The 27,493-nt window shown below is 45.6% G+C and overlaps 1 protein-coding gene and 1 non-coding gene across 4 annotated transcripts in view; both read right to left on the bottom strand.

Annotated features, from left to right (window-relative positions):
• Window positions 1–27,493, bottom strand: part of CLSTN2 (calsyntenin 2) — a 592,242-nt gene that overhangs the window by 461,420 nt on the left and 103,329 nt on the right. The window lies entirely within an intron of this gene.
• On the bottom strand, window positions 18,531–18,603 carry TRNAA-GGC (transfer RNA alanine (anticodon GGC)). The gene has a single exon. It is a non-coding gene; the product is annotated as a tRNA-Ala (tRNA).

The raw sequence follows: 27,493 nt of genomic DNA, 5'->3' as shown, positions 1-27,493 counted from the left end.
TGGCTGTGTTCCAATAAAACTTTACTTACAAAAACAGCTATGGGCTGGATTTCCATGAGCCATTGTTTGCCAACCTCTGTTCTAAATGAACTCTAGTATCATTTTTGAAAGTTATTCCATCTAAACAACCAAACTGATTTTGGTCTATTGGTTGGGATTGTTTAGAATTTAATGATGAATAGTGGGAGAATTTACATTTTTAAATGTTGACTCTTACCATCCAAGAACACTTTCTATCCATCCGTTTATTCACAGCTTCATTTTTGCTGTCAATAAGATTGTGATGTTTTCTCATAGCTACTGCACATTTCTTAAGTTTAGTGTAAGGTATTTTATCTGTTTTTATGTTTGTTTATTACTGCACATGAAATTGTTTGTACCATTGACTTTTGTTCAACCCACTAGTTTAATGCAAGGTTTATCACCAGATTTTAGACTTTTCTGGAACTGATGGAGAACTCTCATGAGGCCTAGATACCCTCTGAAGTGGTATGCAACACTTGGGAAGTACACTGTTCTGGGGAGAAGGTCTATAGCTTTCACCGGAATCTCAAGATCACTATCCATTCCTGTGTCCCAAATATGAGATGCCCTGACTCAAGGAGAGTAAAGGCCAGGGCTTTGGTATTGAAGTGGAACCCCACTAGAGGTTACCAGGAACATACTGGGTGCAGGGTCAGGGAGAGTGAGAGCCATGCATCTGCCCCGGCTATTTGAGGGTAGGAGTGACAGCCAGGTTTACCAGCACTTTCCCACCACTGTGCACGTGGGCAGTGCTGCCTGGGGCCGAGGCATCCCAGGGGGCCTGTGCTCAGCAATCTAGCCCACACCCACACCTCCTTGACTCTCAGGTGTCCTCTTAGTATAGCCCCATCTCACCTCCTTCCTACGGAGCTCTGCTCAACCTAACTGCTTCCTGGGATCATGAGCTGTCTGTTGCCAGTTGCTCCCTAGTCCCTTGCCGGGATCCTCCCCTGACCCTCTGTGGGCTCTGGAGTCCTATCGCCCTGGAAAGGCAGCATGGGTAGAGGAGGAGCACAGACGAAAGGGTCCAACAAACCCAAGTTCACATCTTGCCTTTGCTGACACGTGCTGTAAGGCAGGATGTAACCTTCCCTGACCTCAGAGAAGTACAGGGCCACATGCACACCTCCCGGCATGGCTATAGGGATAGAGAGAGAGACCGCAGGAGGGCTGAAAGCCACTCCTCCCACGGAACTTGTTATTCAGCAACGGGATGGTCTTCACTCACTTCTCACACAGCCAACTGGCATCAGTCAGGCTCAGTCTCTGCCCGTGAGACCTATGGAGACTCTGTGAACTCTGCCCTTCCCCACCGGCAGGGTGTGCCTCCTGTGGGGGTACCGGAAGTCTGCACTGAAGAGAGATCTACCACGGCCCTGCCGTTAACCTGATGTCTCAGTGCCATGATGTACCCAGGACGCCCCCATCTCATAGGTATCCCTCCCAACCACTGAGAGGCTTCTGTCCTGACATTGCTAGGTCTGAACCAAACATGAGTACAGGACAATTCTGAGAAACAGAATTAGATCTCAGGCAAGATTTAAGGCTAGGTTTACACTTGGGTTTTCCTCATAGAAGAGGAAGACTCACTGTTACTTCCCAAGTCATGGTTTCCTTATCTGGATAAAAATAAGGGCAACTAAATGTTAATGGACACTGACTATGTGGCAGGAGATAATTCTGCCCCCAAACCCTATGACAGAGATTCTGTTATCATCACAGAGACACACGGTGATTAAGTCACATGCTTAAAGCAGAAAAAAAATTAAATTTGAACCAGGTACTATGATGTGAGAACCCAGACTCTTAATCGCTGTCATCTACATGCCAATCTCATGGAGGGCTTTAAATCACATATAATTCATACATCCCTGCACTGGGTTGGATCCATAGTAGATGTTCAATACATGATAGTTGACCTTTCTTGAGGCAGAAATTGGCCCACACACCAGGAACTGGCCTCTTACCAACTGGCCATCACATTAGGAATTGGCCAAATCTTCAAACACTGTAGCCACTCCATCAAGAGTTCAACATCCCACCAGAAGTTGGTCATTATTAGAAATTGGTCATTCCCTTAAGACAACTCAAAAACCATGGTCCAGCTAAAGCCTGCCCAGGAAGCCAAGTACCAAAATGTGAATGAAAAATATTGCCAGCTGTATCAGTAAACAAAGGATGCTGTGGCCATCAAGTCATCAGCCACTACCACCACCCCTGACAGTGAGAAGAGGGATCTCAGGATGCAGACAAGTAGGCAGCCTGGCCTTGGCAGCCACCCCTAATGGTACACCCAGATGGGACTCAGGATGTGGAGGAACAGAGTACTGGCCCTAGATGGCGAAGGTGCATATTAAAGGAATGATTTCAATGAGCCCAGACTTTTGCACCTTCCCATACATAGCTTGAGGTATCTGGTTTTCTTTAATTAGCAGTAATCTTTTAATGTTCCGACTACCTTGTCTTTGTTGCAGAAACTCCTGTGTATCCTGACTGCCTCTTTGGAGCAGTCCCTCAGAGCGATCTGAGAGGCTGTCAGCCTGGGCTTAAGACCTCAGAAATGTCCACCCAATAAAACATAACTCTCAACTTTTAGGTTGTGCACTTTTTCAGCCAACAACAAGGTAGCCTTCAATTCAACAAATACAGATTGTTCCTCACTGGAAAGAGAAATGAAACACATTACTGCCAAATGCATCTAAAATCCAAGTACTCAGGGACTGTGAAAGTCCATCTGGAGGAGAAGAAGAAGGAAAAGAGATAAACTCGAGGGGAGCAGTCTGTGGACCTGAGGGGAACCTGCCATGTTCCAGGCACTGTGCCGAGAACCACCAGCTGTCAGTTTATCTGCCCCTGAACTCTGAAAGGGCCCCTTGGATCTATTTGTAGATGAAGATTCTGAGACCCAGGGAGGTGAAGTGAATCATCTGGATTCCCGGAGCTTACAAAAGGTAGACCTGCATGCAAAAGCAGGTGGCCCTAGGCCCTCTCCTGCAAACTTCAGGGCCACCCTCCACCTGACTGTAATGGGTCCCTACAGAAAGAGTGGTGTCTGCCCAGGACAAACACTGCCTCTTGCATAACGAAACTGAGGCTGGCCCTGCACTGGACTAGACTCTCCCTCACTTCAAATCATCGCTTGAGGAGTATCTGGTTGTAAGCGTCTGCTGTGGCTTGGGAGCCCTAGAGAGAGAGAGCTATGTCCAGAGTGCCTGGCACAGAGCCTGGAATAGAACCTAACAAGTCTCGCACATATGGTGCCCAGACCATACAGACACAACCTCTGCCAAGAGCGTAGAATCTCCATGTCAATCAGAGAGAAGGAAATCAAACGTGCATCACTAATTTTTATCCTTTTTAGGCAGGTGGCAGGATGATGAAATGAGGAGACTGGTTATTTTAAGAACTCCATTTCCGGAAGTCAGCGAGGCAAATATACCAACATCAAAACAGTGGAAGCAGCCCCATTTCTCCCAGGAAAGTGCCCTTCTTCACGTGGCCACCCACAGGGGAGTCCTTGTGATCGGGGGGATGACAGTGTCTGCACTCGTCAGGCACACTCTAAATAACATCCCTCTTGACTACGTGTGATCACTGGGAAATCATTTCACCTTCCTGAGACTCCATCTTTTCCTCTCTAAAATGGACATAATGCCTACCTTTCTGGACTTTCTGGAGGTTCAACTGAGATCGTTTATGTAACATGCTTGGCACAAAGAGGGTCTCGATGTGGTGGTTTTTGCCTCAGGACTGAAGCATCAACAACACAAGACTGCAGAGACCCAGGGACGTGAATCTGTCTGAAACTATGGGAAGCAGATGAAATCTGTGCATTACCCTGTCAACAGAGCTGCACAGCTGAACAAGAATTTGATAGTCACACAGAATGACAGCAATAACTTCTAAAAACAAGAATTGAGAGAGGTAAGAAAACTAAGGCTGTGCAGCCCCAACCATGTGCTGGCCCTGTGCTAGAAGCTTTACTCAAGGATCTTCAGAACCACCCTGCAAGTAGGCCACAGTGTCCCCAGTTTAGAGAGGAGGAGGCTGAAGCCCAGTGAGCTTCTGTAACATCATCGCATCCCTCTCTGAGCTAGTAAGACACCTTCCCGTTACCCTACATAACTTTGTATCATCCATCATGGAATCACACAGGCTGGGGGTGCAGGGAGGGCCAGGGGTCAAACCTCTCCTCCCTCAAGATTGATGAAATTCACTCCGGGCATCTCTTGCTCTGATTAAAATATACAGATGATAAATTACCAAACTTCTTGACACAGAAATGTGAGTGATTGGAGTGCTGCTGACAACTGGTCCAGGGTGATCGTTACAGAGGGGAAAGAATAGCCATGCACAGCTTACCTCCTTGCCATCCTTTTCTGGCTCCTAAGCATCTGTGAGTGTCTGTGGGTGAAGGGCAGTGAAGGTGATACATGAGAACATAGTGGTCATAGATGAATGTAAATCAACAACCTACTGCTTTGGTTTAACGTAACAGGAACCTAAGTAGAGGGTTATTTCTCCCAAGGTGGTAGCAAGGCTATAAAATGGAGTCTGTCTTGGCAATCATCAGCCTCTCCTGTTTGTTCCTATTCCTTTTTTTGGGGGGGGGGTAATTCAGAATTTATTTTATTTTATTTTATTTTTGGAGGGATGGAAGATTGAATCCAGGACCTAAGCACGCGCCCTACCACTGGGCTGTATCCTCCCCCGACTCCCACGCCCATTCCTTTCTCATAGAACATCCCTGCATAAAAGTTTTGGTACCTTCAGCCCTGATCACTTTCCTGTCTAGCCCTTCTTCCAGGAAAGCATCTCCTAGAAATCAGTCACACTTTTAAGTTCATATATATCCACTTGTCTTCTTTCAAAGGATCATTTTCTCCTTTGGCCTTTTTTCTCATTATAGAACAAAAGTTTGCTGCCCTCAAACAATATTTCAGGCATCAGAGAAAGACTAGAGAGAGAGTCTTGGAAAAATACCAGGACAGAGGCTGTGAAGCCTCCTTGTAGAAGTAGAAAGTGAAAGACTGCTTCTCTACCTTCCATCTGTTCTTGCAGACAAACAGGCTGCTATATGGACCCAACAGGCACCATTGAGAATAAGATAGAACATTCCAGAAAATATTCATTCTGGGCTTGCACATACCTGGAAAATTGCAGAATGATGGAGTAGAAAACTCACGGACCTTAGAATCAAGCTGTAAATCTCCTCTCTGCCACTTTCAAGCTGAAAGACCATTGGTCAGTTATTTAATTTCTTCATTTACCCATTCTGTTGAATGTGGATCAAAATATTTCCATGTCAGTTGGTGACGGTTAGCGTTGTGTGGAATAGTGAATGTAAAATGGGGGGAAATCATAGGAACTTGACAACCATTAGTTCCCTTCTCTCTCTACAATGGTTGAGCAGATCATGTAAGATGAATTCTTCTGTGGGATAATAAAACTAGTTAATGAAAAACTAATATACCCATGCAGCATTTTATCACTCATGGGTCTGGTACTCCCACTCCCAGGGCTGTATTTGCCAACATTCAACATCGTACTTTAAATGAATGAAGCAAAGCATGATGCATTCAATGGTTCCTGGGAATTGAGTCTTTAAAAATCCCAACATCTTCTGACCTTCTGGTTTTAGAGAGACTCTATGGAGAGTCTGGAAGGCCAGTTAAGGCTAGATGGTGACCCAGAGAGAAAGACGAACTTGCTTCCCAGGGTATCTCCTTCTTACCCCCAGCCCTCTTGGCAACCTCTCTCAGGATCACACATTCAAGCCCATGGGAAGCATCTGAAGTCTTGAAGTTATCAAAACAGAGGCTTGTAGGAATCAACTTCTTGACCATGATGAGGGTAGCTCTTTGCCCCAAGTTACTGTTAACATTGCAACAGTACAAGTGCTCAAACTTTTCAAAACCCTTTCCCATTGACAGTCACAGAACTCAGGGATGAGTAGGTAGTGAGGGGCTATCTCCCAGGATTACAATCAAGATAAAGAAAGGCAGGGCCCAGATGGCCAGATCTGAGCCTCAAAGACAGACACTGTGGATTGGTCTCCAGGTCCAATCTGTCTCGGGCCCTAGGCAGGCTCACCTGTCCTCACTCCCACACACCTGCCCTTGGCCTTGACCACCTGACTTCATTCTGATCTCCCTGTGCCTTTGACCATGTCCTGCTCATCCATTCACCTGCTCCAGTAAAACCCCAACTCAGCCTGTCTTGACCCTTCTCTGAAATTCATTTCTATTTTTCTCTTGAAACTTCATTAAACATTTTAAGTTGCTCCCATGGCTATTAACAAGTTAACCTTTTTGAGTCAAATCTGATAATACACCTTTTCTCCAAATGCTGTACATTTTAGAAGCTTCTCAATATCTTAGCTTAGAGCTGTACATATTATGCTCTTGTAATTTGATTTAATCTCTTCCATATTCATGGTTATAGTCCCTTTCTTATCTTTAATCTTGGATATTTGTACTTTCTCTTTCATTTTCTTGATTATGTCTAAGATGTGCATGTCTATTTTATTGGTTTCTTCAAAGAATCAGCTTTTAGACTCACTTATAAATTCTAATGTTTTTCTATTTTCTAATACATTAATTTCTATCATATTTGTGGTATATTGCTTCCTAATTTCCTCAGATTTCTCCTTTTTTAACTTCTTATGTTGACTGCTCTATTTATTTTCATTCTTCGTCATTGATTATTAAGCAATTTAAGGCTATGGATTTGCTTCTAAGTACAGCTTTGGTCACATGCCATAAATTTTATAGTATATAGTGTTTCTCTATTAATAGCTTGTAATTGTGGTTTTGATTTTCATTTGTACCCAAAAGTCATTTAAGAAAGTTCCATTTTTTCCTTTCATATGATTAGGTTTTATTTTGCTTTGATTTTCCCTGTTAAGTACTATAGCATGATTCTCCACGGGCAGGGAAGACATTCTTATTCCACTTTTCAAAGAAGAAGAACCTGAAGCATGGTGAGGTTAAACAACCAGCCTGAGGCTTTGGAGATAATAAGCAATAAAGCCAGAAAAGGAGAAATGAGAATCAAATTTTTTGCATAAAGAGGTAATCTCCAAGCTCCTTATTCAGCAACAGGGAATGCACAACTGTCAGTGGACTTTCCTAGGGCTAGGGAGGGGCGTGAAGCGTTTTCAGGAGCTAGAGCAAGGCCTCTAACAGGGCACGGAGGTCCTCCCTCAGTGATGCTCAGAGGACACCTCCCAGGGTGCTGTGCTTGTTCACGCCCCATCACTGGGCAGGGTGTAAGGTGGTGGGTAGTGAGGACTCCATCTTCCGGACCCGGTCCAGGGTAGCTGGAGCAAAGGGCCTGGAGAGTCTTTGTACACAAGCAGTCCAGATGCAAGGCTTACAGCACACAGAGGCCCCAGCTGGCCTTGTCCAAATGGGGCCAGTGCCCACGCCACTCAGGGTGTACTACTGCCTCCTTGTGCTGGTTATTTAATCCTAAGTAGTTCTCAGCCCCCTTCACTGACAAAGAAACCAAGGCTCAGAGAGATTAAGGAACATATTCCAGGGCAGAGTTGATGGTGCAAAATGGCACTTCCTCAGAGGGTGACAAGACATTGCAGGAGAACATGGTGATGGTGGTTGAGACGTTCTGATTTCAGAGCAGGCTTCTGGTAGGACTAAGTATGGACCTGTGGAGTTCAGCAAGGGTTTTGAACCTCTGTTTATATATTTGACTTTTAAATGATTTATCCCCAACTTTCCTTTCCTATACACTTCATTTTCCCCTCAGATGAGGGAGGACTTTACCCAGTCCTGGGGACTAGAGGTTTAGGGTGGCACCCAGCACATGGCAGGTGCTCAGTTAACATGGTGTTGGGGAGGCTCCTTTACCCCTTTCTCCCTCTAGCTTGGGGCTTGGGCTATCTTTTGCAGAGTCTGACACCAGTAAAGCCCTAGGACAGAAAGAGCCCAGAGAGCCCAGAGAGCCCATGAAGTTCAGGGGTTCACTCCTAGAGGTCATGGGTACAATATCAGAGGTACATAAAATTTGGATAGGAAACACTTACACCTTTATCTTCACAAATCTTACAGTAATTCAGGATTTCCTTCATTATGCATGTAGGCAGCAGACACAGCAGTCCTGGCTGTGGACCAGTAGAAATCACAGGTGCTTTCATGACACATCACAGTTATCACAGATGTCTCAGAATATCAACTACATCATCTACATCCATCACTACCTCAGAGCTAGGGTAGTGATTATACTCACAACTAGGTTTTGTCACTTAATGTTAATAACTAAGCATTTAAGTAACACTATCAAAATTTATCAATCTTTTGATAGCTATTTCAATATACCTAGTTCTATTTATAATCCAATGTATTTTATTTTACTAATTAAAAATAAGATTCTAAAAAAAAAAAAAAATGTTTCACCAGACTGCTACAGAGTTCTGCAAGACAAAAACTCATTTAAGAATCCTGGTTGGTTGTTTGTATTAGAGAAATGCAAATCAAAACCACAATGAGGTATTACCTCACATCAGTCAGAATGACTGTCATTAAAAAGTCTACAAATAGCAAAGGCTGGAGAGGGTGTGGAGAAAAGAGAACCCTCCTGCACTGTCAGTGGGAATGTAAATTGGTGCAGCCACTATGGAGAACACTATGGAGAACACTATGGAGGTTCCTTAGAAAACTAAAAGTAGAGCTACCACGTAGTCCAGCAGTCCCACCCCTGGGCTTGTATCTGGAAAAGATACACAGGTAAGGCTACAGAAAGAACTGGTGCACAAGGCAAATCCAACATGCAGGTACCAAGGTGAGAAGGTCAAGTCAAGGGACCAGACTGACCATTCCCATATCTCCCAAGTTCTCCACTCAATTCTACTGCTAAACCCAGCTGTGAGCTGTGGACACCACCTGGGAGCTGGAGCTGCTCTTTCCATTAAACCAGGAGCCTTCTTTGTCATGGGAGCATGGAGAGAACCCATGTCTCCAGGCTTGGCCCTGCACATGCCTGACAGAGCATGCCTGACAAGTGTGAACTCTGATTTTGCTGAAAGTTGTTTTCCTACATGATTCAGGCTAATGATGAGACTCAACTCATGTACGTCTCAACCAGACTCCACGTAGTTATTCCTTTGAACCATCAGTTGACCATTAGTATGAGTCTTAACTCTGACTAGAATTTAAAGTCTCTGTATCATCACAGTGTAACTTCCATTGCCTTTACCCTTCCTTTGTTTTCTATTTAAATTGGAAAATAAAGATAGTTAAATACTGAACAACAACAACATGTTCACAGAAGCACTATTTACAATAGCTAAGACAAGGAAGCAACCCAAGTGCCCATCAACAGATGACTGATTTAAGAAAATGTGGTACATACATACAATGGAATACTACTCAGCCATAATAAAGAAGAAAATAATGCCATTTACAGCAACATCAATGGACCTAGAGATTGTCATACTTGAAGTAAGTCAGACAGAGAAAGACATATATCATATGATATTACTTATATATGTAGTCTAAAAATAATATAAATGAATCAACATACAAAACAGAAACAGACTCACAGATGTAGAAAACAAACTTAGGGTTGCCAAAGGGAAAAGGGAGAAGGGGAGAGAGATAAAGGATTAACAGATTAGGGATATAGGATTAACAGATACAAACTACTATACATAGAACAGATAAGCATCAAAGATTTACTATATAGCACAAAGAACTATATTAAATATCTTATAATAACCTATAATGGAAAATAATCTGAAAAAATTGTGTGTATGTATATGTGTGTGTATGTATATATATAAATATATATATATATAAAACTGAATCAATTTGCTGTATACTTGAAACTAACATAACATTGTAAATCAGCTAAACTTCAAATTAAAACAACAACAACAAACAAAACCTTGTTATAGACAAGGACATAGACCCAGAGAGAAGAAGTGATCCACCCAAGGTCACACAGTGGAGTTGGGACCAGATCCCATCTTCCAACCCCACCAGCATAGGATGAGTATACTAAAAGGGGGACACGGGGCCATGGGTAGTGAGCACACAGCTGACTCGAGACAGCTGTGGGAGGGAGGGTGAGGCTGAGTGAAGGCAGAGCCAGGGAAAGTGAAAGGCCAGCCTGCACAGTCCACAGCCCTGCCTGCTGAGCTAAGGAGGCCCTCAAAGCAGCAATTACAAGTATTTATTATGTGTTTTCCTGAAGTCTGCTCACATGGAACCAAGTGATAGATTAAATGATCCTTCAGTGGCCACATGAGAGGGTGGTGAGGCTTGATTTGTCTCTGCAGTTAAAACCCATATCACGTACGTGTGATCTTTATAACTGTATCTAAGCAGCGAGGAACAGAATATGATCCCTCAGTATAACATCTCACAAGGGTGGGCGTGCTTGTCTGTAAACCAGGAAGCCCTTCATGTGGAGAACAGTCCTTTTCCCTGCTACCAAAGATTTGCTGAGGTCAGTAATTTGGAGTCAGAAAGAAGATGCTTCTCAATGCAGGGTGTTCTCATGTTTGAGGAGGACTAAGGCACTGCACCCAGAATTTTGTGACCTGAGCTTGGGAGTCCCGGCATACACCCACCGTTCTCCTGGCCTTCCCTGAATACTTGACTCATCTCACTCATGCTGAGCCCGCACTTAGAATTCCTTCTCTACATTTCATCACTACCATTATTAATAATAATAATTATTATTATCAATTTATTAATTTATGTTATCATATAATTATATAGTATATATAATTATAATAATGTTATAATATTGATGATATTATAATATTGGTTTATTATTATTATTATTATTATTATTATTATTATTATTATTGTTATTATTATTATTATTATGTAGCAATTGCTACAGCTTGGAGACTGTTAGAAGGCAGGAATTGTTAGTCTGTAAAGGAGGCTGCTGCATAAACAATTATTTTAAATACTGTGTAATCAACATTGGGAGCAGTGAGCACAGGCTTCTGGGCACTTAGCTGAGTCTCAAAAAAGCAACCTAGGTGCCAAAGGAGTTCTAGGCAGAAAGAACAGCACATGCAAAGGCACTGTGGCATAAAACAGCATGGTGCATTCTGGCCTCAGCAGGACTTTCCATCTGCCTGGTGTAGAAAGCAACCCAGTAGGCTGCAACAGTCTGGATGGAGTTTCTTGGAAAGGCAGATTTTACTTTAGTCTTCCAGCCTGGCAGGAGTTCTGATAAGACAGGAAAGGTGTGGAGAGGGTTCCAGCCTGGAAGAGTTGTGCAGGGGTCTTCCCACCTCCAGCTCTAGGATAACACCTGCCCCAGATCTAGAGAGAAGCCGGACTGGTGGGGTGAGTGTCAGCCAGCTTCCTGTGTGCTGTCCACGGGCATAGAACCCTGCAGGATAAGCTAGAGAAATCCACTACCTATGATGTCAGGAGTGTCACAAAGGGAGTGTGCAAACTGAGTATCTGCAGTGAGCTTCTCAGTCTCACATGGTTACAGAACATGGGAGGTTGAATGGATTTGTGGACCTGCATTAGCAACTGACTGATACTCCAGATAAAGGAAACTGTCCATTCACATGCATTGATCTGCCTGCCTTTTAATTTCTCTCATATATATATATATTTTTTTAATTGAGTTATAGTCAGTTGTGTCAATTTCTGGTGTACCTATTGCACTGGTTACAAAATAGAATTTGATCCAGAAAAGCTCACTCTGAGAAAATGATTAACATTATTATTTCCATGTGAATTGAGAAGGCTGGAGTCTTGGGGAAAAGCCAAGGGGAATCTTCCTTCTTGGCCCCCAGGCTGCGTAAGTGGTGTCTCCTTCTACTCCCCTCTGCTCAGGGCTTCCCTCTGCCAGAGTACTGGTCCAGTGTCCAGTCCTGGTTTGTCTACTCCTCTGTAAATTCACTGAGAGCAGTAAATTCACCCCTTCCAGGTTCCCCTGGCACAGAGATGCTCAGAAAATGCTGAATGAGTGACAGGAATAGCACACCCATGAAACTCAGATCCAGAATTCAGTATGTCCATCTGTGAAGCCCAGATGTTTCCCTGCATTGTCTACCACTACGGTTAACCAGTTACCGCATTGACCACAAGCCTAGTAACCCCCAGTCCCACGTTAGGACGCCCCCTGCTGATGGGCCCAGACTCTAAGAGGTTGCTCTAACAGCCAGATGTGGAGCCCTTCCTCTGGCCTGGAGTCCATGGGCTACTATCACATCAGTCATCCCATCTGGCCCTCCCATTGCAAGGCTCAGGTCACTCAGACAGCCAGCAGGTGGCAGAGCTGGGATCCCTGGGATCCGGGGCTTCTGCGCATCTGGGAAAGCCGAGGCTGCCCCTGCCCTGGCTGAGATCACGTCTAAGAGGACTTTGAGGATGGTGTCAAGGCTGTTTCTTGTCAATTTGTCAAGTTGGCAGTGGGGCAGCCTTGGTTATAGATGTAAAAAGCATTCCTCCCCTGACCCCCTCCCTTCCCAGTAATATCACACCTGACCCTCACTGCCAACTTTATTCTTCTTATCTAGAGGACTAGCCTTTCCGCTTTCACAACAGTACATATATTACTCCCTTGAAGCCGAGCTATCTACAGAAATAAGGAATAATCATAGAAGAAAGAAGGATAACCACCCTTTATTGAACTCCTCCTGTATGTCAAGAACATGGCTGAGTTACTTATAAATATGTTATTTAGTTCTCCTAACAGTTGTGAAAGGAGTCTCATTATGGTCATTTTACGGATGAGGAAACCGAGGCTTAGCAAGATGAAGCAGTTTGTCAAAAGCCGCAGAGCTGGTCAGTGGCAGGGCTCAGGCACGATGCCTGTTCCTCCCGAAATCTGCCCGTGGCGCTGTTATTCTTAACCCCATCGCTGAGTAAAACCACTCCGATCCTGAATGAGCTCTTGCTACATGACTAAGAGCCCCTCATTTTTGTTGTTTAAAATGGGTACTCTCTTTGGACATTTTGTTTTCTTAGTAAACCAAATGCTTCTGTTGCAGTTTGGGAAATCAGAGATTTGAGCATTCATGGAAGCAGCGCGGGGTGGGAAGACACGGGACCAAGGAACAGGCCCACTCAGCTGCCTCCAAGTGAGTATCTTAAAAGGGCCAGTTTCTTCACTGCCCAGACCCCAGTCTCACCTGAGAAATGAGGGTAATCATATCCATCCCACCATGCTCAGAGGAGGCCACTGGCAGGACTGGACACAACATGATGGTGAGTGTGCAAGGGCTGGACACATGGGCCTGAGGAGGCCAGGGTGGGGTCTTGTGGTCCCCTGGGGCCCTCGTGTCACCCTCACTAGTCTCCCTGCTCATGATCATACCTATCTCTAGCAAGAGTGTGCCTGTGTCCTAGTTCCTGGCACATGACCTTGAGCCATCCATTCAGCACTGAACACATATTTTGGGAGCCCCTATTGTGTCCTGAGCATGGCTCCAGGCCCTGGGGAGACGGCAATGCACCAGTACTGAAGCCCTGCCCACATGAGCTGCCAGCCTCCCAGGGATAAGAGCCCAGGCTCCCAAGGCATCCACTGTGGCAGGTACCTGGCACATCTTTGGCCACTTAATACTCACCCACAAAACTCTGAGGGAGGAGCCAATATTACAGCTAAGGAAACCGAGACATGGAAGGTTAGGTAATTTGTGCGAGCAGGAAGCAGCAGAGCTGGATTTGAACTTGACAGCCTGGCGCCAGAGCTCACACACCACCATCACTCTCTGCTGCCACGTGTCTCTACCTACTTTCCCTCTGATACCAAACCCTTTCCCCTCTCCTCCACAGCTTCTCCAGTTCTCCTTTCTGGTAGCCCCCTTCCCCTGGCCCAGGCCCTTGTCTGTTCTTCTGGAAGCACAGCAGCCTCCCTCTGGCCTTCTTGCCTCTTCCAGCCTCTGTCCAGCTCCCACTTAGCCCCTCTCACCTCTATGCCATCCTGCCTCCAACCCCAGCTGAGTCCCAAATGGTCCAGGTGTATAATACTGGCTATGAGAAACTAATTCGAAAAGATATGCGCACCCCAATGTTCACAGTAGCCCTATTTACAATAGCCAAGACATGGAAACAACCTAAATGTCCATCAACAGATGACTAAATAAAGTTGTGGTATATTTATACAATGAAATACTACTCAGCCATAAAAAAGAAACATAGCGAGAACTAGAGACTGTCATACTAAGTGAAATAAGCCAGACAGAAAACAAACACCATATGATATCATTTATATATGTGATCTTAAAAAATTATGTAAATGAACTTATTTACAAAACAGAAACAGACTCACAGACATAGAAAACAAACTTATGGTTACCAAGGGGGAAGAGGGGTGGAGGGATAAATTGAGAGTTCAGGATTTGCAAATATTAACTACTGTACATAAAATAGATAAACAGCAAGGTCCTACTGTATAGCACAGGGGATATATTCAATACCTTGTTTGCCCCCACAGTTTGTTCTAACATCCATTTCTGCATTTCACAAAAACTGTCCTCCAGGCCAGTGAGTCTAAACTTTTAGAGGGAGTCATTGGCCTTTTTGAGAAGCTAATGAAAGTTAGAAACTATCCCTCCTCAGGAAAATGAACACGTGCAGACTCTTCCCAAAGTCAGCACATGCCTTCTGAATTGTCATGATGTCAGCATGAAGACCCCAGCGATGGACACACAAATCTTATTATTGGTCCTCAGTTCCTTAAACATCTGTCTTTCCATCTGTCAGCATTTTCTCCCACCCTAGATGCTCCCTCCATTCCTCTTTCCATCTAATGAAATCCTTGTGGCCCATCAAAACCCAGCTCCAATGTTACGAGTCCAGACAAGAGCTCTCCCTTGATGCTCGCACCCCCAGCTCCCCTCATGGGATCTCAGCACTCCTTGCCTGGAATTGGGGACCACACTTCATTTCCACCTACCCCAAGGACCCCTCGAGGTCAAGGATACTGGCTCTGTCATCTCACAATTCTTCACCTCGCCTAGTACAGGGCTCTGTAGATGACAGGCAGTGTCCAGTCCCTAAAAAACTGAAAAATGGAAGCAGCCATCCTTATTTCCAAATAGAAGATTCTAAGATGCTAATGAAATTGTCATTTCATCATCTCTGTCCCAATAATAAGGCCCCTCCAAGGGTGGACTTCTGGAAAATTTCACCAGACATAAGCCTAGGAAAATTATCTCTTGTCTCTGCTGTCTGTTAAAAATATAAACGTTTCATATCCATTCCTCACTGTCATTCTTGAATTCCTACTTGAATCTCTATTTCTTTACTAATAGTAACCTAGTTTACAGGAATCTATGACTTCGAAATAAGGTCAGATCCTGGTAATTAGCTGTGATCCATATTTTGTACATGATAATTAGCTTATAGCTGCAGTGGAAATTGGGCCTTACATTTTTGGGGAGGTGGATATTTTAAGAAAGCAAGGTATTCTTCATGTGCTCTGATCTTCCCTGCTTTGTAAAAGGTTGTTAAAGTAAGAACCATAACCTGGGAGGAAAATGAATACACTGGCTCTCAAGATGCAATTAAAATGGAATGCAAATATGACTAATGAGACGATTAACTTTCCTAGAAATATTATGCAGGAAAAGCAATTCCTGGGATGTAATGTTTCCACGCTAAAGAATTCAGTTTGATGGCATCAGTGACCAAAGGGATCTGGGAAGACACTGCTACTGTAAGGGAGGGCATGAAAAGCTCCCATTTCTTTCCAGCTTGATCTGCCAGGTAGGAAACATCTGCTATTGCAAATGCTCCCATGTGGCTCCTGCCTGTGTGCTGCCGCGAGCAATTCTTTCCCAACATGCCACCGCTAGAATGGCCTTAACTCAGGAGTCCAGAGCACTTGGTTCAAATCTCAGCACCACCAGTTACAGCTAAGTGGCCTTGGATGGTCCATGTCATTGCTCTGGGCCTCGATGTCTTCCTCCGCGAAATGGAGTTGGTGACTCCTGTCTCATGAATTGTGGGGATTCCATGAACTTTGCATGTAAAGTGCTCAGTGTGGAGATGAGCAGGCCAGTGTGTCTTGGGGAAATTGCTCTGGAACCTGCAGAGTTGGGAGGGCATAGAAATCCACTGTTCCAAGAAGCAGCTCTGGCATGAGGCAAGGATTCTAGCAAGAAGGATTCAAGAGTCAGCATCCACCCTGCCCTTCAAGTTCAAGCCAAGTAACCTTGGGCATTGGTGTCATGCTCTCAACATCTGTAAAATAGCAGCATTTCCCTAAGTCATTTCCAAGGTGCTGATCTAGCAACGCAGCACTGTTCAATGCTACAAAATAGTTCACATTTTTTCACCAAATACTCTGTTACTAAGTAGCCTGAATTTCTCCAAATATGATCTATTTTCCACTTGCTTGGGTTTAGGTCCATAGCTTAGTTAATTACACTGAAGTTAAACAGTCCAATTTGTAGTCCTTAAGGGCCTTCAACTTCTGCAAACTTCCCCCTCCCCTCTTTCTCTGCACCCTCCCCTCTTTCTCTGCACCCTCCCCTTCCAACCCCATTTCATGGGTCCAGCTGAGGATACAGAGCACAGTCCTGTCCTCACAAAGACTGGAGTCCAGTGTTGGTGGTGGGTCAGAGACAAAGCTAACCCTTTGAGGCATGGTCTGCAGCAGAGAGTGAACTGGAGGCCCTGCAGGCAGAGGGGGGTTGGCAGGATTAGGAAAGGCTTCCTGGAGGAGGTGATACCCCAGCTGAGCCTTGGCCACTCAACCAGACATTTATTTATTGAGCACCTACTGTGTACAAACACTGTGCTCGATGTTGAGGCACATCAAGCCCTGAATGTTACCATGTCACTTCCAATCTCAAGAACCCACAGTGGCTTGCTCGCTCTAGTCACCCGTTGTTGTGCTCATTCAATACATTTCTGCCTCACTGATATGACTTCCCCAATGTGGCCTGTCTCTCCTCTTCCGCTGGCGAGCAAGCATCTTTCTTCCCAGAATACTCCTCCATTCTAGATGCCCTCCCCCCATCCAAATTCAGCCCAAAGCCATCAGCGCTCCCCAGGTCAGCCTCTTTCCTGGCCTTCCTTCTATATCGATGGCAGGTACCACCGTGCACATCTTCTCCTGATGAGACAGGCATGAGGGGCACCCCAGAGATTTCACTGCCACTCATACTCCTCAGCCTCCTTTGAGGCGGGGAAACATTTCCTTCTTCTTTTACTTTACTGTACCAACGACAACTCCAGATGCCAAGCAGACAGGAGGACTGATAAACGAGGTGCTGAAAATGAGATGTTTCCTCTCACTTGTTACCACCTTTCTAAGATAAGCACCAAACCAGAGTGTGCTGTGTTTTCTTGCTCAAGGAGTCGGAAGGGGAAAAGGCATCATTCACTGAGGATCTAGTCTGTGCTGGATGCTGTAGTTTTACCCATCTTTTAATCTCCACCATCACCCTGAAAGGAAGCATTTTTATTTCTTCATTGCATGTACAGAAACCAAGGCTTAAGGAGATAGGTTAACCTGCTTGGTCTCACCACTAGGAAGAGGCAAAACTGGGATTTAAACACAGCTAGGTGATTCTGAAATCTAAGCTCGTCTTCCTCTGCCAAGCTCTTTCTCAAGAACACATGCCCTTTTCTACTTCCAAAGACTCGCTAAATGCTGCAATCTGGAAAGATAAACAGAGCGTGTTTGCTGTATGGTGGTGGCTCGAAATCAGGTGAAAATCCAGGACCTCCTCAAGGGAGAGCTGGGCCCCTCCGAGCCCGGGTTTAAACAAACAAGATAAGCAGAATAAGAAAATGGTTTCTGGACACTGCCATCCATCTCTGGGAAGCCTTCGATAGGAGGCAGCTAGTGATGAAGTGGAATGAAATTCGGAGGGAAAAAAAGATGAAAATGGAGGTTTACACATCACTGAGCTGCCTTCCAATCTAGAGGGAAAATCCAACATTAATAAAACAGAAAACCTTCAACAAAATCAAAGCCAATTTTTCTGTCAAGTTCAGAAACAACAGTGCATAAAGCTGCAGGCGTTTCCCAGGTGTGTTCCAGAAATAGCCATGCTTCTGAGTTGGGTGGAAATCAAATCTGGGGTAAGCTGGTCCCTGCTACCCAGGCAGGGAGAGCTGCCTCTGTGGCTGCAGGATGGAATAGGACATCAGCTTTAAGTTTTCCTCCTAAACGCCCTTCCCAGGGCCATCCTTGATAGGGAGTGAGCCGTAGTCAACAAAGGCTTAATTACATAGGGAAGCTTGGTGAATCAGCCTCTCCTAATAGAAGAACACACACACACACACACACACACACACACACACACACACACACACACACACACACACACACACACAGTGTGCAGGGGCCCCCAGCCAGACCCACTTTTGTTCTATTAGTCAAATGGGGATGCTTTTGTCTCCTCATCTGGTACCAGAGACAGCGGGCAGGTAGGTGTCAGTGGTGTGAGAAGTGGTTACAAAGAAAATTTATGTGTCAGACAGATCTAGTTTAGGGGGAGGGGGAGGTAGTTAGGCTTATTTATTTATTTTTAATTTTTTTTTTAATGGAGGTACTGGGGATTGAACCCAGGACCTCGTGCATGCCAAGCATGTGCTCTACCACTGAGCTATACCCTCCCCCTTGCTTTTGAAAGTCATTCCCACCACCAGTAAGTGTGTGGTCTTGAATTTGTGCATCTTATATTCCTTACCTGGCCCCTTGGGGTGCAATCTCATTGTCTCAGTGTCTTAGCACCCGTCAAGGAGGGAAGAGCATGCCTAGTTCTTGGCTTAAAGTAAGAACTACACAAAATGCCAGTTTGTAAAGTTCTTGGTATAGGGAGGGTGCTTGATAAATGCCTAGCCTCCTAGCTCTGCTCACTCTCCCTAGATTTTGCCTGTTCCTTTTTGTTTTCTTTTTATTAGAGTTGATTTACAATGTTGTGTTAGTTTCTGGTGTACGGCATAGTGGTTCAGTTACACAAATACATACATATATTCTATTCATATTCTTTTCCATTATAGGTTATTACAAGATATTGAATACAGTTCCTTTTGCTGTACAGTAGGACCTTGTTGTTTATTTCTTTTATACACAGTAATGTGTTATCTGTTAATCCCAAACTCCCAATTTATCCCTCCACCCTAACTTTCCCCTTTGGTAACCATAAGTTTATTTGCTGTCTGTGATAGTCCATTCTTAAAGGCCCAGCTCACCCTCACCTCCTCCAGGAAGCCTGCCCTGACTATTCAGGTCCCCAAGGACCTCTCCTTTCCATGAGCTCTGTGGTACTATTGGTCACCACCAGCCCCTCATGGCCACTCACCATCTTGCCCCGTGAGGGAGAAGGGTATGTGTGTACTGGGAATTCCCAGCCAGACTGAGTTGCCTGAGAACCAACAGTGGTAACCCATCAGGATTGGGCCCAAGCCTCACTCTGAGTAAGCAGTTAGTAAAAATGTATCCACAGCTAAGGCATTCAATCATCCAAGAAGGGTTTTCAATGACAGAGAGGTTCCTCACACGCACTGAGTCCCGACCATGTGCCAGGCACTCGACAGTAACCATCTTGTTCCATCCTACAACAGCCCTTGGAGACATGTATTAACAAGTCCGTTTCACAGATGAAGAAACTGAGGCTCATGGAAGTAAGCTAGTTGTTTCCCCCAAGCCAAGAGGCTCAGAGGGGCGGGAATTGAGGAAGGAAGGGAAGGTGAGATGGGTTATGGCGAGTGATGAAGACGGACGCAGACACGAAGGGCTCTTCTCTATTGAGCCCCGTGGTGAGTGGCTCTGAGCTGGCCTCACACACATCCCTTCCCTGAGGGCTCCCCACCACATTGGAGGTGTCTGGTGCTCTTGGGATTTGCTGTACGCTTCTGTTTATCATGCCTGGTGAAAGCTAGTGAGAGAGTTACTGTGGCCCTGACCTCTGTCCTCGCCCAGCTGACCAGTCAGTTTATCCTCAGATACAATCCAGTAACTCCAGAGAACTAGAATTGGAACTAGATTGCTTTCCTCTAATAAAATTTACAGTGTATACAAATTCAATTACATCATTGTGGGTGCCAACAGCGGCTGAGAGGCCAGGGTCACTTACACACATCCATCACCAGGGTGCAGAGAGTCAGGGGTGTGAAATTACCTCCCACCCAGAGCCCAGAGGCTGACGGAGGCACAGCGGGGGCACAGCGGGGCTGCTGACTAGGAGGGCTGGCTTCTTGGGCAGGGGGCTGCTTGTGCTCAGGGATCACCCTGCAGCAGGAGTGGCAGGGAGCCTACCCAGATGCACTGGGCACCCTGCCTGCCAGCACCACCCATGGGAGGAGAGTGTGCTCACCCCTGGGGGCCCCTGGTTGGCTGTGTTTTCCTGATGGCAGCTGTGTCTGTCCCTACCACATGGCCCGGGGGAGGGAGAAACAATGTGGTGTGCCCAAATCCAAGGCATGCTATTTAATCGTCCCAAAATCCTCATTGTACAGAAGTGAGGCTGTCAGAGAAGGAAAGTGGGCTCAGAGAGGTTAGGTAACCTGTCCAAGGCCACACAGCCTGTAAATTGACAAGCTGTGCCTGGAACCCAGGTTTGTTGGGCTCTAAGCCCACACCAAGGGTTTTCCAAGCTGGAGGAAGAAAGAGCTTCATTTTAAAAGGGAAGCTCAGGGAGGCCAATGCTTCCCTTAGAGGGTATTTCCAAACCCACTTCATGGTGGTGGGAGATACAGCTGGCTAGAAATAAGTATTTTAAACAAGTGCTTCCCTTCTCCCCTCCCTCCAGGGAGTCTTATGATCTGGCAAGTCTAGTAAACATAGACTTACAAGAGTAAACTTAGAATGGGGTTGGGAGCAGGTTTAGATCCTGTGATAGTTTGATACCAGAAATATTTGAAGAAAGTATTGGCCCTCTGCATGGGCCCAGCCAGCCAGGCCTGGAGAGGGATAAACAGACTTCAGTTCTCCATCCACTGAGGGTCATTTGACCTCAAGCAAATCATTTAAACCCTCTGAGCCTCAGTTTTCACTCAGGCAGTGGCTTTAGAGAGTGGTCCCCCGACAAGTAGGACCAGAAGCACCCAGGAACTTGAGAGAAATGGGAATTTTCAGTCCCCACCCCCGACCTACTGCATCAGCAGCTCTAAGGTAGGGCCCCACCATCTGTGTTTCCAGCCGTCCAGGGAATACTGGTGCAGTGGCCCTCACACTGGAGTCACCTGGGGAATTTCTACAACAGTCCTGGAACCCAGGCCACACTCCCGACCAATGACATCACCATCTCTGGTGTAAATGAGGTGAGCCTGGGTCTCACTACTCTGTTGAAGCTCCCCAGGTGATGCCAGGTGTGCCGTTCTCTGGAGATGGTCACACAGTCCTTGCAGGAAGTGGAGAGCTGGGACTGAGAGCACAGATGGAAAAACACGAGTGTGAACGAGGCCTCCTTATGGCCCCTGCTCCTCCCTCCCTTGTCCTCTGCCTGTTGGGCAAGGCCCAGCGAGCATGCCGGTGGGGTGTGGATGACAATGAGGGAGCTTCTTACAAGACGCACAGTGTCCATGGAGGATGGTCAGAAACTGGCCAAAGTCAGGGAGGGTTTTCAACTTTGACTGTAACAGGGCTCCATAAAAGTCTGTGATATTTCATTCAGGATGGATTGTTTGCCATTCATCAGGAAAAGTCCAGAAGGTCTACAAATGTGTGCAAATCCCACTGGCCCTAAGACTGATGGCTTCTCTTGACAGCCTCTCCCAGAGCAATTTGCCATTTAAAGCCCAGTTCTACCAAAGACCTTGAAGCTGTTCCCACCAGCAGCCTGGCCTGGGCTTTGAACAGGTATCAGATGCCGTGTTTCCTGCTCCCTTGGCCTCAGGTCCCAGCCAGGGAATGCTGGAAACTGTGCAAGCCAGGGCAACCTCCGAAGGCTGCTCTGTGGGGGCTTCTCTTGTGGTTGGTCCAGTGCTGTGTTTCTTTCTTTGATGTTACTGAACGTTTGCATCCCTGTTCACCCCTGCTTGGCTCCCTTGCCCTCTTGTTGGGTTGGGTTTAACCAAAGGGAGGTACAGGAGGAAACTGAAATGGCAGGAGGAGTGAGAGGTGGGGGTGCTCGTTCCTCTGGCTCCCCTTCATTGGTCCTGGTGTGGGCCCTGCTCCTCTACAGAGGGGCTCAGCTACTGCAGGCTGGCCTCTCTTCCACTGGGCAGGGCCCAGTTACAGCTCCTGCTAACTGCTCTCGCCCCTCCTCACTCAGCCGGGGGTGCTAGCAGCCGCGGTGCTGCTAGGCCTGGGCTCCACTCTCCCTTAAGGGTGTCCCTTCAACTTACCCACAGTTGTTTTTTGGCTTTTGGGTTTTCTTGACAATAGGTTGTTTATCTGGGAAATGATCCCAGGAAACATTGTAACAAATTGGGAAAGTGAGATAGGGAAGAAAAGGAGCCAATAAAGGTATATTATTTTTACAGTTGTCACTGTGGGTGAGTGAAGCTTAACTCCACTTGGGAACCTTGATGGCCAATGTAGGACATGCCCATAGTTATCCGACTTCCATCATTTACTGGCTGAGGGCTGCTGGGTGGAAACTAATTTCTCTGGCACTTTTTTTTATTGTCATTTTTAAAAAATTACATTACAGTCGATTTACACTGTTGTGTTAATTTCTGGTGTACAGCATTCAGTTATACATACATATATATATTCCTTGTCATATTCTTTTTCATTATAGGCTACCAAAAAGTATTAAATATAGTTACCTGTTGTTTATCTATTTTACACATAGTCGTTTGTATCTGCTAATCCCAAACTCCTACTTTATCCCTCCCCTCCCCTTTTCCCTCCTGGTAACCATAAGTTTGTTTTCTATGTCTGTTGAGTCTTTTCTGTTTTGTAAGTAAATTCATTTGTGTCATTTTTTAGATTCCACATATAAGTGACAACATATGATATTTGTCTTTTTCTGTCTGACCTACTTCAGTTAGTATGATAATATCTAGGTCCAACCATGTTGCTGCAAATGGCATTGTTTCATTCTTTTTATGGCTGAATAGTATTCCATTGTGTATATATACCACCACTTCTCTATCCAGCCAAATGTCAATGGACACTTAGGCTGCTTCCATGTCTTGGCTGTTGTAAATAATGCTGCTGTGAACACTGGGGTAACACTGCCCACATTTTTGAACCACTTGAAACTGCTGTGTCTATAGATCAAAAATGGCCAAATCGCTGGTGATTCCACATGGTCCATCTAGCAAAGAGTCCATTCCTTAACTCTCTGCAGTTAGTCCTTCAAAGTGAGCCTTCGTGTCCTGCTCAACCCCCACAGCAGGCCTGGGTTAGCCTCCGTTCACAGAGGGGAACAGAGACTCAAAGGTCTTCACTGACTGGTCCCAGGTCATCTAGTATGAGGCTGCGAAAATAACATGGTTGAGAGTCTACCGTGTGTCAGTCATGCACTAACAGTTCATACAGGTGACCTCGTGTAACGCCCAAAACCGTGAGCAGAGACTGTTACTCTACCCATTTTACCAGGAGGGACATCGAGGCCTGGCTAAGTTAAGAGCAGCCTTCCCTGGTGCATAACCCACGTAACTGCTTTGGTCAAACTCAGCCAGAAGCGAGAGGGAATGGAGCTGGGATGAAGCAGTATCTACAGAGGTCGTGCCTGCCGCCCCCCGCCCAGGGCACAGGCCGGAACAGAGGCGGTGGAGACGGGCCTGCAGGGACAGGAGCGAAATTAATGAGTCCCCATGGTTTGGGTTCACGCTGGGTGGGTGGCCTCACTGCAGACCCTTAATCACAGCCCCGGTGGATCCCTTAAGCCTGTCGCTGCTTCTGCCAAGTTCCTTCCCACTGGACTACCTTTTTTCCCCATTTTATTTTATTTTTTAATTTTTTAAATTGAAGTATAATAGGCTTACAGTGTGTGCTAGTTTCTGGTGGACAGCGCAGTGATTGGGTTATACACACATACACACACACACTCTTTCTCATTATATTCCTGCACGCTACTGAAGGGACTATCCTACCATTCACTGTCTGCAGTCTCCCTGCTCCCTCTTACCAGGGGACCCCGACATACTTAGTACAAGGTTCGGTACAGCTTTAGGGGGCAACGGAACCACAGTTGAGAGCGATTAAGTCTGGAGAAAGCCAAGTGAGTGGGCCCACCGTCCCAGGGGTCATCAGGGTTACCACTCTCTTGAGGTTTTGCACTGGGGCACAGCCCGCCTCACCTTCCTATGACACTTTTATGTCCAGCCACTGGGACCCCACTGTGCTTTTCCCAAAATGATGCAACTGACAGGAAGCTCTGGAGACACAGAGACCACAGCTCAGCACGGGCATCTCCTAACTCTGTGCCCTGGACTACCCCTCTGCTCCCCTGCAGGCAGCATCCTCCCCTTCAGGGAGGTAAGGCTCCCCTCAGAGAGACTGAGAAGATGAAATAAGATAGTAAAGGTAAAATGTGCGGTCCTGATAAGCATTTGACAAATGGCTGGTTCTGTTCCCTCTTTCTGAAAATAATAATTCTAGTCTGGAGATTATAATTGCTGGTTTAAGAGGAGAGGCTACAATTGTTTATCACACATTGATTTTATGCACTTGGGATTAGAAAACTTGCCTTGAAAGATGGTTTTCTTGGTTTTACTGTTAAATTTCAGGATTTCCTTGGCAACGGCCTTCCAGAAGACAGAGAAGTCAGTCAAAAGCCACCCAGAGAGGGGAGAGGTGAAGGCGATTCGTTCCTCTTCAGAGCTGGCCTTCTGCAGGGCGTGCTGGTCACTGTGTGCTCCGTGGAAATGCCTTCCATGCCTTGGTCAGAATTAACTCCCTGCTTCCTGGGCTGCCAGGTCCCTTTGATTGAGTTCTAGCCAGTGTCACCTGCGTGGTCTTCCCCAGGAGAGGAGGCCTAGTGTGCAAGGACCAACACAGTGAGGGCTCACCAGTGCCAGCCAGGCAGGCACAGCTGGTCAGATGAGGAGGGAACAGAGATGGAGCTCAGGAGATGAAAATCTGGGTGATCTGGAGCTGTGGGCAGGATCTGAGTCTAGCCTTTGCCCTTGGGTGTTGTAGGGCTAGGGGGCTGATGCAGCTGGGGGCTTATGGCCTCAGTAGGAGTGGACACAGAGTTCTCCGGCTCTCCCTCTAGCATGTGCTGAGGCCTTGAACATAGGACCACCCCCAGAGGAGCGGCTCACAGGGCCCCTCCAGCTGGGGACAGAGGCCCAATGGGGTGGAGGGAAAGATCCCGGAGCCTGAAGTCACCCTCCCCAAGTTCACATCTAGCTCTTCTACTCACCAGTGGTGTGGCCCTAGGCAACCTGTTTAAATTCTCTTTGCCTCAGTTTCCTTATCTGTACAATGGGGAGGATAATAAGAGTCTTTATCTAATAGGGCTATTGTGAGAAATAAATTAACATATAAAAAGTCTGTGGAACAGCACTGGCTCCTGTAAATGCTGCATCGGGTCAGTGGCCATCCTCTTAGCAGGACAGGGGCCAAGTCTGATGGCCATTCTGTGTGCAGGCAGGACTTGAGGAAAGCCTTCAGCTCACCGCCGGGCTGTGGGCATGATGCCTGAAATTCCACTGCAGACCACTCATTACTGCATGCATTCGTGCATCCGTTCATTCAACTCTGAACTAAGCCGTAGTTCCCAAAGTATGCTCCATGTACAACCGTGGTACATGAATGGACCAGGGGTTACACTGGAGAGTGTTGTTTTAATGTTGCTAGCCATGTGTATTTTTAATTTCCTTACTGCAACTTTAAGGCAAGAAATGTCAGCTTTCCATTTAAGTAAATAACGCTAATATCTGAGATAAATGTATGTCCCTTCAGAGCGTGATTCCTAGGCATGTGCCCTCCTCTTCCTGTCTCTTCTCAGTCACCATGGGAACAGTATCCTTCTGGTCAATTTTTTATACTTTATACTTCAATTTTAATAGCCATGCCTTTATTTCCTTATAACATCATTTAAGGCAAGGAATAATCATTTCCCATGTATTGGGGTGACAGGAAATTTCCTTTTTAAATTAATTTCCATAAGAAGTGAGTTAGTTAAAGGAAAATATTACATAAGTAAAAAGCACAGGTGGAAGAGTATATGGCTTAGAAAGAATGAACTACTACTATCTGTATCAACACAGAGAGAGAGGTGAGACACAGCCGAGATGAAAAGAATGTCATAGACTCAACGTACACTTTGTGGCATCGTTCATGGAAAACTTAAAATACACCCACAAGACGACTGCTGGTATTTTTCATGACTACATGTCTATAACTGTAGTGATATGCAAAATTGACTGAAAGGATGGTATTTCCCACGGAAGGGGAAGGGCAAAGAGAAGCAGACGTATAGCCAAGATTAATGGTTGTGGGGGAGGATACGGCTCAGTGGTAGAGCGCATGCTTAGCATGCACAATGTCGTGGGTTCAATCCCCTGACCCTCCATTAAAATAAATAAACCTAATTATCCCCCATCTCAGAAAGAAAAAGAGAATATAAAATTAAAAATAAGATTAATGGTCAAAGGGGACATAAATTATTAAAAGTTTTCATTCCTTTTACTTAAGGAGAGAGAAAGAGACTTGAAGGAAAACTAACACGATGCTGGTAATCTGGATGGAAGCAACACAGATGCTTACCAGGTATTCTTGCCTTTTCCTTTATTTTATAAATCTCTCAACGTAAATAACATAGAGCGGATGCAGATGCACAAAAAATCACTCAGGAGTGACAGGCTGACCAAGCTAGGCTGGCTGCCAAGGTCCAAGGATGCAGAAATGACAGGTGAGTCCTGGCTCTCTCAGTGTCATATTTGAGTGGTAGATGCAGAAAGGAAACTGTCCCAAATCTGTGACAGGCATGCCAGGGAAGGCCTCCTGGAGGAGGCGACCCCAGAGCCATCGTTAAGAAATGGGGTTGGTGTTTGCAGCAACATGGATGGACCTAGAGAGGCTTATACTAAGTGATCTAAGTCCAACAGAGAAAGACAAATATCACATGATATCACCTATACATGGACTCTAAAAAGACAATACAAATGAACTTATTTACAAAACAGAAAAAGACTCACAGACATAGAAAACAAACTTGTGGTTACCAAAGGGGAAAGGCGGGGAGGGATAAATTAGGAGTTTAGGATTAACAGATACACATTACTCTATGTAGAATAAATAAGGACCTACTTCACAGCACAGGAAACTATATTCAATGCCTTGTAATAACCTATAATGGAAAAAATCTGGAAAAGAATATACATATATATATCCTATATCTATATTCTGAAACACTGTTAATCAACTGTACTTCAATTAAAAAAAGAAAGAAAGAATTGGGTTTGGGACCCACGGACCGATGAGCAGATAAATAAAATGTGGTACATCCACACAATGGAATGTCACTTGGCAACAAAAAGGACTGAGGGTCTGAGACATCCCATGACACAGATGAACCTGAGCAACACTGGGGTAAATGAAAGAAGCCAGACACAAAAGGCCACAGATCATACAGATTATATGATTCGATTTTTATGAA

This window comes from Camelus dromedarius, chromosome 2 (genome assembly GCF_036321535.1).
Source record: "Camelus dromedarius isolate mCamDro1 chromosome 2, mCamDro1.pat, whole genome shotgun sequence".
NCBI classification, from domain to species: domain Eukaryota; kingdom Metazoa; phylum Chordata; class Mammalia; order Artiodactyla; family Camelidae; genus Camelus; species Camelus dromedarius.
The sequence above is the reverse complement of the archived record's forward strand: the minus strand, read 5'-3'. Positions and strand labels throughout refer to the sequence as shown.